Source organism: Oncorhynchus mykiss, chromosome 2 (assembly GCF_057628025.1).
Source record: "Oncorhynchus mykiss isolate SJ-2025 chromosome 2, ASM5762802v1, whole genome shotgun sequence".
In the NCBI taxonomy this organism is placed as follows: domain Eukaryota; kingdom Metazoa; phylum Chordata; class Actinopteri; order Salmoniformes; family Salmonidae; genus Oncorhynchus; species Oncorhynchus mykiss.
The window spans coordinates 62,375,182-62,387,763 of NC_143023.1; positions in this window are offsets into that span (position 1 = coordinate 62,375,182).

Consider the following 12,582-nt stretch of genomic DNA (forward strand, 5'->3'; position numbering starts at 1 on the left):
TACACTTATCCTTCTCACAGATCCAGGAACCTTTCATCACCACATCAGATGAGGCAATGAGGAAGGACCAAATCTCTAGACCTACGCTCGGAGTGAGCAGGCTACTGGGGAGTACCATCACTGACCTCCGGGTCTTGTGCTTCCAGGTGTCTGCTCGATCCTCAGGTTGTCCTTCCTTCCATCTGCAGATCCAACTCTAGTCCTGTCCCCAGCATCAGACCCAGTTCCAGTATCAGACCCAGTCACAGCACCAGAACACCGGAAGAGGCACTGAGGAGGGTCCAACACCAGACCTTCACCCGGAGCAAGCGGACCACAGGGGAGTGCAACATTTGACCTCCACGTCTTCCTCCCCTCTGTAGATCCAGCACCAGTCCACCACCAGACCACCAGACGAGGTGTGAAAGAGGGACCAAAAATCACATCTTCACCCGGAGCGAGCAGGTCACAGAGAAGTACCACAATTGACCTCTGGGTCTAAGACTCCCTTGTATGTCTGCTTGCTCCTCAGGTTGTCTTTCCTACCCTCTACAGACTCATATCCCAACTTAGCACCTGCAGCAAGCCCCAGTTCCCAGTTCCTGTTATTTGTTTTGAATAACATTTGTATACTTTTTCTCAGGTTGGTGGACTGGTGCTGGATCCCCAGCACCAACCCCTGGCCTCCAGTCCCAGTCCCAACACAATTTCCAGTCCAGGTCCCAACAGAAGTACCAACCCAGGTTTTTCCGGTCCAAGCCACAACACCAGCACCAATCCTGAACACAGCACCAAATTCCTTTTCCTTTCAGCCACTGTCAGCCCAGCCCAGACCCCACCCCTCCCCCAACACAAAGGCACATTGTGGACTAACTAACTAACTGACTGATTGACTGATGGAATGGACTGAATGGACTGACAGATTGATTGACTGATTGTTCGGATTGTTTTTTGATTAGTTGATTGCCTTTACTTCGCTTTTGTTTGATTGGATAACCATTTGTTTTGCCTAATTTGAATTGATTACTTATTGATTGAATTGTTTATTATTCGGAATTTAAACTTAATGATGGATTGAATTTTAACTTGTTGAACATTTTAAACTGTAACGAATTTTGGAAAAAACAAATAAAATCCGCTTCTTGTGACTTGATGGCCTGATGTGGCCTGTAAACCAGGAGTTTACTAAAACCACTGTGCTAGGGTATACCTAGGCCCTCAAAGAAAGGCCTTATGATATATGTAATGTATTCTGTAATTAGTTACATTTTAAAGGCTAATAAGGCTTCATAGAGGGTTCTAGAAAGAACCCTTCAAAGATATTAAGGTTCTTAGTAGGATTCGGGACGATACCAGTATTGCGACACACGTTAGTATCATGTTAAGGAATCAAAACATCATTATGTTGTCATCCGGAGTCACATTTATTTATTTTCCAAGCTATAGCACAAACTATTTTATATTCAAAGGGTTCTTACAAAGAGTTCTACCTAGCACCAAAAAGGGGTCCCCTATGACAACAAACCGAAGAACCCTATATGGTTCTACTTAGCGTCCTTTTTTTCTAAGACTGTATGGCCATCACTACCCTGTAGATTGGGGTTTGCAGTCTAGCTAATTCTGTATTCAGTTGTGAAATGAGGGGTTAAGTTCTCCATTCCAACCTTGATATTGAGGCTAGATCCATCTGCCAAAGCTTGGTCTGAATGTAAGAAGTGTCTGGGCTCACGGTTTGTTTTGCTTCTGCATCCAGCCTGTAATCGGAGTAATTTATACCCTTTTCTACCCCTGTAATTAACAGGCTTCCTAATACTTCACCTCATACTATACTGTACGTGGGTCATTCCACCAATTTGGTGTCTTTTGAGAAGTGTAACTTGGTCAAACAAAACTTTTGATTTCACCTCATTTTAACATTCTGTCATAAATAGCACTTGTTCAACTTAATAAAAATCATGTTTTCCCATCTCAAGAGGTTACATAAAAAAAAGTGCCTATTAAGTGCAAATATAGTAACAGGGTTGACAACTTCATCTTAAATCGGCCATAAATCCCGTTGTGACAGGAGGAATGGAAGCTTGTTGTGTGCGACAATTGAATGCAAGCTTCACCAAAATATTTAAACGGTTCAATCATTTCTAGCCTGTCTATCTATGGGTAATAGAGATGACATGTTATGCTCGACTCGCTCAGTTTTCCACCACAAAACATCAGAAAATGGGCAAAAAAAAGTTCAACCATCTCACCTACTTTGCACTATAATTTGAAAAAAAAATATTTAAAAAGAAATAGTTTCACGTTAAACGAGAGTTCAGTTCACGTAACGGTGTTGACCTTAAAATGAGGGACAGACGTAAATTAACCACTAATCACGAAATTATCTTCAGGGAGGACTTTGGAAAGCAACAAAATAACTAGGGCTTTACAATAATTGTGAGAACTTGGTGAAATGTTGGTGTTAAGTGGGGTAAAATCACAGAGGGTGCACGGAGGGTAATGTCAAAATGCTAATTGTTTGCCAGTCTTTATTCATACAGTTTAAAAAATAATAATAATAATTCTCCTTGTGGTCTATATGAAAGGGCACTTCATTTAATATAAGAGGCTTTTTTAAAAATGCAATATTGGTGCACAATTTATATTTAAAATATCAAAGGGGTGAAAAAGGCACTCTTTTCGTGGAATGACCGACATACAGAACGTTTAACTGTCCCACATGTCAGCACAACAGGAGCTATTGAGATGGCAGCTTCAAACTGAAAACACAAGGAGGTTGCCATAGTGAGAGTCATCACTCACACACTACTCTAACCACCTCCATTTCGCGGCAGTGTTTTTGTATTCTGGCCAAATCAGGGCACGTTTCTTGGAGGAAGCCAAAAGGGAAGTCTAATGTATATCATTCATAAAAGTGAGTAGTAGGAATATGATTAAAAAGTAGGAGGCTTAGGTTTCATTCAGTCTATTGATGTTTGAGTCAATCGCAGCACAAATATGTGTTTGAAGAGTCAAGACAGAATATTCTACAGAACCATTTGATCAACACTGTAAATGTCTTTGGAACTACCAGTACTTTCTGAAATAGTTTGAACTATGTTCAGAAGACTCCTCACCTCTTTCCTAGCCTTCTCTGATGAAGGCAGCACACTAGGAAACCTGGCCACAGACAGACAGACCTCTGTCCGTCCAGGCTGAGGAGTTCTATCCATGCTGTCATCCATCTGGAGATGAGAACCACACTGCCGCCTCCCCCACCGCCCGGTAGACACGCTTCCCAGGTCACGTCTCAGCTAGCACGCGTTGTATGGTCGACCAGTCGGCCCTCTGGTCAGGCACCACGCCCTGCCTACAACCACTGTCTGACAGCTCCCCTCTCAAACCAACCTGGACTCATCGGAAAAGCCTGGCTAGAGCCAACCAGGCAGATGCTGGGCAGGGGACAGGACAGACAGGGCCTGGGCTGCCTGGCTGGTTGTGTCTGACTGGGCCTGCCTCTGAGCCCCATCATCCTGTCCACATAGTTATCCACATGGCCCAGGGAGCAGGCTTTTATGGCCGGGGTGATGAGAGGTAAAGCTGTGGGTCGCAGGGCAGCCCAGCTAGGCAGGGAGCAGTGAACTAACTGGCTGGGAGTTAAAAATGGATTTTACTGCTGCTGCAGAGACCTAATGGCACTTCCCAATGAGGTCTAATGCGTTTATGTATTCGTGGATTCGGTTTTATTGCAATTCGGCTCAATAAAACAGAGAAACGTAAGGGCAGAAGTTTTCTTTGGAAAGATGATACATACATGTAAAAACCAGAAGATATTAAAATTAGAAACACATTAGTTTTCCCTTGCTTTTCAGCCTCAAGCCGCTAATTGAACAAACATATCCGACAACTGGTAAGGTGATTTTAAAATGAACACATAGCCATGCATTGAAAGACGACACATCTGCAGTCAAAAGCATCGGCACGACTTTGAAAGTCAATTAGTCTGTCAACTCAAAGAGTTTATGATACTTATTTTCACAAATGGCTTAAAGCCCCACATTGTATTTTCCGTGTTGTGTCAGGAGGACTCGTAACAAAGGAGTTGACTAACACTCCATAATAATGCATTACCTTGGTTTACATTTCCAACACACAGGGTGGCATATTCTTGATGTGTTACAGTCTCTCACCCACAGAACTAAAAAAGTCTAAACATCTGCACGTGTGTGTGTGCATGTGTGTGATGATGTGCCACAGGATGGTGAAAACGTAATGAAGATAGGGATGCAAGGACGCCAACACAACACCAGGAGATTTAACCAGAAAATAAATACATAAATGAAAAAAAGAACACTTCAGATACATGGGCAATGTCCAAGCCAACGCCAAACAAAGGATGTAAATGGTTGCAATATTTTATCATTACTTCTGAGGGTCAACAATGACTTCTACCATAGTATCAATTCAGTGTCTTATGAAATGCTGATTGTTGGCCTGTTTAGGCTAACTCTATTTTATTTTATTATTGGTTGTGATTCAAAAACCAATAAATACAAAAAAAAATACAAATAAAGTCTAAACAAACAGTCAAATTAGACAGTCAAATGAATTTGCCCCCCGACTCAACCTTGTGTATCTCTTTGACCAAACAGCATCTATTGCTAAGCTGTCAGAGCACCACAAGTGGAGACCGCTGGAGAGTGTGCATCTTCATTTGACTTCAAACAGTGGCAGAAAGCCATGTGTACTGGATGTTTTGTGGCACAAGATTGAAGGAAATATGTATTATGGAGGATGTGAAATAGTTCATTGTGAGTTCACCCATCACCGGGTGACTTGCCAGAGCAATCCAGAAACAAGTAGCGGCTTATTCCCTTCTTGTGTGAGTCTTGAGTGGGCGAGGGATCTGGATCTGGATCAGGATCTGATTTGTGTCCATTTCATGTTATCTGTGCACCAGAATTTCATTCAAGTAGTCTGTTTGGTCAGGTTTCACTGATCAGTGAAGTTACATTTTAAGACACAATATAAACAAGTTAACACATAGGTATTAGGCCTTTCTTGAGCATTAAGGTTTGTCCTCCCCAGGCTGTACAGGCAAGTACAGAATCCCACCTCTGTAGCAACCAGGCAGGGCAGGGCACAGCAGTGCTTGGCAAAGCAGTGTCTACTGTGCCAGAGCGAACGAGAGCTGTCCGCCTGCGGAGAGGAGAGCCTTAAACAAAGACACGTGTTGCCAGAAGATGTCAGCAGCCTGTTCCTCAGCAGTGTGTAACTCGATCCCCCACACACACTCATCCACGGAGGGCAGAGAGGGGGAGGCGGCTGGGGGAGGGAGTTGGGGTTCAACGCTGTGATCAAAGGCCCAGCGATGGACCAAAGGGCTCTGTTAGATCATCAGTACGACCTCTGTGCATCCGTCAGGCATTAGGGTTCTGGATTGCGGCTAGAAGCGGACGGGTTGGTGAGGTTGGGCTGGGGGGGAGGGGCGGAGGGATTTAGGGGGTGAATAGGACCAGCATAGACAAGAGGGGAAAACTGGGTGGAGGAGGAGTGGGGGGGACTGGATTACAACCCAACCATCCTTTTACTTCTCCAAAACCACATGACGCTCATGTCCAATGCCCTACATATTCAAAAGCATGTACTCCAGCCCGCTCCAACCCTGTGACACAGATGGAGACCGAAATATACAAGCGCCGGGCGGCGACCGGTCTCTCTGATGTTTCCATTGGTGTGGTGTGCTCTGCTGACAGAAAGAGTTAGCCATCAATCTTCTGAAGATAGAGATAGACAAGTCCACTCGTATTTTACTTTCATACGGAACACCGCCAACTGGCTGAAAGCAGACAACGGTTTGAATCCGAACGACGTCTCTGTTATCCCAAAAAAGTACTGACGGCAAGGGAATCATGTAGTATAGTGAGTCAGTTGTCCAGTCACCCAGGATGAGAGTTGAATGGTGAGATGACACAACCTCCATTGTACACTGTGGGCCTATATGCCGTGGTAACCTCATTGAACTGTGCAGGGGGTTAAACAGTTATTTCCAAGTTAGTGACCCAGATCAGTAGCTTCGGCTGTAATCCCCACCTCCGCCGTTATTCTTTCCACAGACAGGCCAGTCAGACCCATAAAGAAGGAGGATGCTCAGTACTGGAGTTTACCCATCTCGCGACACAAGCTCCCAGTTACTCCAACCCAGCACCAGCACGAGGCAACGGCATGTAGCGCTGTCATATACAATGTTTTGTAAATCAATTCCTTAATCAATGTTTAATACAATACACTTAAACTGTATCTGAGTTCTAGTTTAAACATTGCCAAACGTGCCTCATTGAAATGAATGTAAAGTCAGATGTCTTTTCAATGTCGGCAGATCATTTTTTTGCTTGTTGACAACATCTCGCGTGCTGTGAGAGCTAACCAAAATGTTGAAAATTTAAATATTTTCCAAATGTCCAGGGATTTGGGCTGTGGGGTATCGAGTTCTGTGGTCTCAGCTGTGTAGCACATTGATGTTGTTTTATCAATTCAGAACAGATCACTCAGAGCATGGCGTTCTGGGCCATTTTCTGGTTTGGACTTGGTTTGTAAATGCTAGAAAACACAGCATTCCTTCCTTCCTTCCTTCCTTCCTTCCTTCCTTCCTTCCTTCCTTCTGTCTCTCTTTCTGGTTCCGTTTTATTCTAGCATTATTACCTTTGACAAAATGGTGTTTTTGTTTTCTGGTGTACATGCCTGTTACTGGTCAAACAGTCACTGGTGAGTTCCAAAGCATTTTATCCTCTGTTTCTTTTGAGGAGGGTGGGCTTGGGGTGTAGATGAGGGGGGCAGTCTAAATGGATGTGCTATGAAAAGGGTTGTGAAGGGTCTCTCTGAGTTTTCCCTAGGTGGAGTCTGCTTTTAGAACCCCGACCTCACTTCATGAAAACAAAACGCGAGGAAGGAAATATCCTCAAGGAGAAGCCGTGGCCTAGCCAACCACTGGACACCGAGCCGCGCTGCACAAAGCGCGTGTGGGCTGTCCTCGAACTCTCCCCACCAATGTCTCCATGTGGAAACCCACTTCCCTAAGGGATCTGTCTGTCTGTTCCGCACAGACACACACACTAACACACATATACCGACACTCATGCATATCGACACTAAGGAAGACAGACCAACTGTAGATACAGTCACACATTCCCCTCTCTCTTTCATCCCTCCTCTCGCTTTCTTATTCCCTCTTCTGAAGTTTAGAATGTACTGCTCTCCTATTTTATTTCTCCTCTTCTCTCTCTTTCATTTTTTCTATCTCTCGCTTTCTCTCTCTCTCTCTCTCTCACACACACACACACACACACACACACACACACACACACACACACACACGCACACGCACACGCGCACGCACACGCACACGCACACACACGCACACACACACACACACACACACATACCCTCTGCTCAGCCTGGAGTTAGACCCATCCTGTCATGTAAGAGCGCTGATGTTGTCCTTACTGTAGCTGTGGGGCCTGACTGAGGGCGTCACAGCATAAGTATTAACCTCGCTCGTATTTTACAAGCACCGCTTACCGCCCCTGTCCAACATAAACAGGTGTGCTGGCCAAATTGGGCGTCATTACTCCCTAGGCTAATGTCTCGTCTCCACAAATCCAGTACATATAACTTTCACTTTCACAACATCTACCAATCTGAAATTATTTACAGTTTCAGTTACATATAGTTATTAAACATCCATTATTTAACATATTCCCCCTGAAACATATGAGTAAATCCTGTTGCATTTGTATGCAATATATCAATGAATTACACATTCATGTTAACATTCTAGAGTTTTGTTCAGACTGTTATTCAATCACAAAGCCCCACCTCGTGTTTTTGTTAGTCTCAACAAGGCAATGATTATTCAGGATGAATAATTGGTTGACCACTTCCTGCAATTGAGGATGAATAATTGGTTGACCACTTCCTGCAATTGTGCATGTAGGGATGTAGCCTTCTGAACACAAGTATTGTGTGGTGAAGTTTGTACTCAAGAAGACTACATATACTGTAGTACGTGGTACTGTTGAATAAATGCAGGTCATTGAAATCTCTTTGAGGGAGAATCCAAGGTAAATCCCATAGATGAAGACTACACCAATAGATCAATGTAGTAAGACGCAGGGTAGGGGGGTTGGTTGTCAGGTATGTTTGAGAAGTCTCTGACTGGGGTCTGACGATGTGGTCCTGGCTTCGCCATGCGGTCTATGATGTCACTTAGGCCTCTGCCTTTGAATAGCCATGTGTTCCTCGCCACTAATATCAAACAGATGATGTGAAACCTCAAAATGACGGTCTTTCAATAAGACGAGCAGTCATAACAATGTAAAAGAACTGATGAGAAACACCGTTCTAACCGAACAGCAGATGAAAGGCCACGTTCATTTTTAGAACTGTGGCACTCAAATAGGTACCTTTTTTTCTGTTGATTCCATTTATATCGCAAGTAGACTTCATGAGTTTTGGTGTGTTCTTAGATCACATAATAGGACAACATGCATTTCAGAGCTGAATTTTTTTTTTTGAGCTAATCCTTGGACTTCAGCTGATTTACCTTTCTTACAGAAACACTGAAGTCAAACTAAGCTCACAATCAAATTGCATGGCATGCTGTAAAACTCCCCAAATCATTGTTACAGTGTGCTATCACACCAGGACGGAGGGGTTAAGCAGCACGGTAGTGCCTTCAGACTCTCTTATGAGCTCATCCAAAGCCAACATGTTCCTCGAATAACAAACAAGACAGGGAAGAATGCCTTAGAATGATACATCACTCTAGGGAATTTTACATATGTCCTCTATGTGTCTCCCAGGCACACTGTAATTGATGTGCAGTGTCTGGAAGACAACAGTCCTTCCTTTCTTCTCCCTGGATCCCTGGATAATCTCAAACGTCAACTCCAACGACTCCTTGATTTTAACCCCCCCTCCCCCCTCCTCCTGGTTTTGAGGTAATTTATTTTTCGCCACCCTCTCCTCTCTCCCTCGCTGCAGCTGTGTCTTATCTATAAGGGCCGGGTCTCTGATCCAAAGGTTCTCTTCTGTTTCACTGAAGTTACAAATGACTGGGTGGAGTCAGATCCCCTGAGCCAAGCTAGAGGAATCTATAGTGCTTTTGTGAATTCAGAAATGTTAAAGGAAAAGACAGGACACCCTGGCATCTAGACTGGTGTTTTTCCGGGAGTTCTGTGTGAGGCAGGACCGCCTAGTGTGTCTTTGTTACCTCTTTAGTGGCCACTCCGTATCTATTCTACATAGGGCCTCCCTGAGGCCTGAGCTGGTCTGATACTTGAAGCTGACAGTTGGTTCATGTGCCTCTGGCTCAGGCCCATTAGACCATAGGTGGTAACGGTGCCCCATTTCCAGCAGCAGTGAATCAGGATGTTTGTCAGCTGAAGGAGGATAACACTGCAGTGTCAATCTGCGGAGGCACTTCATTTGGCATTGAGCAGCAAAGACTTTCAGAGAAAAGGAGCGAAAACATTCCCTCGTTTTGATCAGGACCTCACGAGGGTGGGCGTCCAGCTTCCTGTCCTCTCTTCATCCTCTCTTTGCTCTGTGGCATCTGACTGGGTTCAAATGAGACTTGGCAGCCTTTTGGGCTCTTATGCTCTTTAGACTCAGTGTGCATCCCAAATGGCACCCTATTCCCTATAAAGTGCACTACTTTCGACCAGGTCCCATGGGGAATAGGGTGCCATTTGGGACACATGTTCCGCCATCTTTGAGTTAAAGGATCCGCTTCTCTTGCCAAAATGGTGTACATCGGATCGGACCTCCCCCTCTTGTTTGTCCCCTCTCTAAACGCTTAATCATGACCATAGATGTGGGCTGGTTACAGATACATGGGAGCAGATACAACCAGTGTCCATTCTCACTTGTTTCAATGGCTGTGTTACTTTGCAACTCTCTCTCCCCTGGCCGGTCCCTGATTTGGAAAAGCAGACACGTCGCGCTCTCCCAGTGTGAATTAGACCAGATGCATTAGCTTGCAGAATATAACCCAATGAACTAATGATTCTGTCAACTAAACAATAGCTGCTTTACAAGAAGGCACGCACACAGCAGTCTGTTTATCTATCTCATATTTTTTTAATGTTTTTCAGAAACAAATGGATTTATTTTTCTCCATCAAGGGTATAGTATGGGGAGCGTATGTGGTTCCGGTCCCCAGGGTTTCAGACAACTAACAAAACACATCTTACTTCTGCTCTGCTGCTCGGCTGTTATGCTTTTCACATACAGGAGAACGAGTGGGAGCGCCCACCAAATGAATAAAGTAGCATGGCTCTTTTCACAGTATGTAGCGCCCTTTTATAAAAAGATCTGAATCAAAATGACGTTTATCACACAGCAACCATTTATACTTTTCACATCATGAAAAAAAATAATATATATATATATGAGATTTGTTTTCATTAAAATGTACTTTTGAAAAACAACTGATCGTTCTGGAGTATATTTTGTACAAAGGTCAAAATATTCCACTGTTCTGTAATAGACTTATTCATAAATATTGTCTTTATATCAATTTATCCATAATATGTACAAATAAAGGTGGACCCTTGTCTGTTCCAAAGCAGTAGATATAAATATAGCACATGTAAAATATACCATAAAACTCAACAACAACCATGGAAATATTGATTATGACTCACAATCATGTATAAAAATAGTCATGTTGACACCATTTTTATGTATTGGATTTAAATAGTATTTTGTGTCGGAATTTTCTGGTAAGTTCGTTTTTTATCTCAATTTGGCCCAAGTAAATGTCATGTTTATTTTTGTTATGTCTGGGATAACTGACGGGCCGCTCCCAGACGGTGAGGGTAGGCAGCAACACATTTGTCACGCTGACCGTCAACAAATGGCACCTCAGGGGTGCGTGCTTAGTCCCCTCATGTACTCTCTGTTCTCCCATGACTGCGTGGCCGTGCACGACTCCAACACCCTCAGTAGGTTTGCTGACTACACAGCGGTGGTAAGCCTGATAACCGAATACGATGAGAGCCTACAGGGAGGAGGTCAGTGACCTGTCAGTGTGGTGCCACGACAACAACCTCTCCCTCAACGCAAAATGAAGGAGTTGAACGTGGACTACAGGAAGCAAAGGGTCGAACATGCCTCCATCCACATCGACGTGGCTGTAGTGGAGCGGGTCGAGAGCTTCAAGTTCCTCGGTGTCCACATCAGTAAGGAATGAACATGGTACACACACATCAAAACAGTCGTGAAGAAAGCACGACAACGCCTCTTCCCTCTCAGGAGGCTGAAAATATTCCTCAAAAAGTTCTACACCTGCACCATCGAGAGCATCTTGACTGGCTGCATCACCGCTTGGTATGGAAACTGCTTGGCATCCGATCGCAAGGCGCTACAGAGGGTAGGGCTTAGTACACCACAGAGGCTGAACTCCCTGCCATCCAGGACCTCTATACCAGGAAGTGTCAGAGGAAGGCCCTACATTTTTTGGGATTTTCCAGCTACCCAAATCATAGACTGTTCCCTCTGCTACCGCACAACAAGTAGTACCGTCTGGAACCAACAGGACCCTAAACAGCTTCTACCCACAAGCCATAAGACTGATAAATAGTTGGTTAAATAGTTAACCAATAAGCTTCCCGGACTATCTGCATTGAACCCTTTTTGCACTAACTCATTGTACTCATCACATACGCTGCTGCTACTGTTCATTATCTATCCTGTTGCCTAGTCACTTTATCCCTACCTATATGTACATATCTACCTCATTTACCTCGTACCCTTGCACATTGACTCGGTACTGGTATCCTGTGTATAGAGCCAAGTTATCGTTACTCATTTTTTATTCATTCCTTGTGATATTTTTCTATTTTTCTCTCTGCATTGTTGGGAAGGGCCCCTAAGTCAGCATTACACTGTTAGTCTACACCTGTTGTTTACAATGCATGTGACAAAAACTGTTTGATTTGATAACTCATTTGTTATATCAAGTTCTCAATTTTAAATGCAACATTCATCCAAATTACTCCATCAATCTGTAAATGGATATTTAGAAAATTACATAACCATTTTCAGTTCCTCAAATGCTAATTTCAAGCTGGGCTAAGTAGACAAACCCAAGTCTGGGTGACTGACTTTCAGAGTCCATATTAGAATCCTTTCAACATTCAAATTAACCATCAACAACCAACAAGGGAACTAACAAGTACCAACAAGGGAACTAACAAGTACCAACAAATGAATTGGTTCAAAGACGAGTGGGCTATTAGTTTTTTATCTTACTTTTTGATCTGATCTTAAGTGGATTTGACTATTAACTATTAGAGGACACAATAATTTCAGTTTATGAAAAGACTTTCTCTCCTCCACAGAGCTGCTACCCTTGACCCAATGTTGTACTTCCTTAACAGTATCCCCACACTCTATCTCACTTGCTGTTTCCGACTGCACATGCACATCCTTGTTCCATCCATCTAGAAAAACACACTCACAAAAGAATGACACTCGTTTGTGTCCAAAAAGCAAGAAGGAAAATGAGGCACTTCTTATTCAGCACAGGTCATTTGCATGGAGCTCCAATTTCCCATTTGTGGT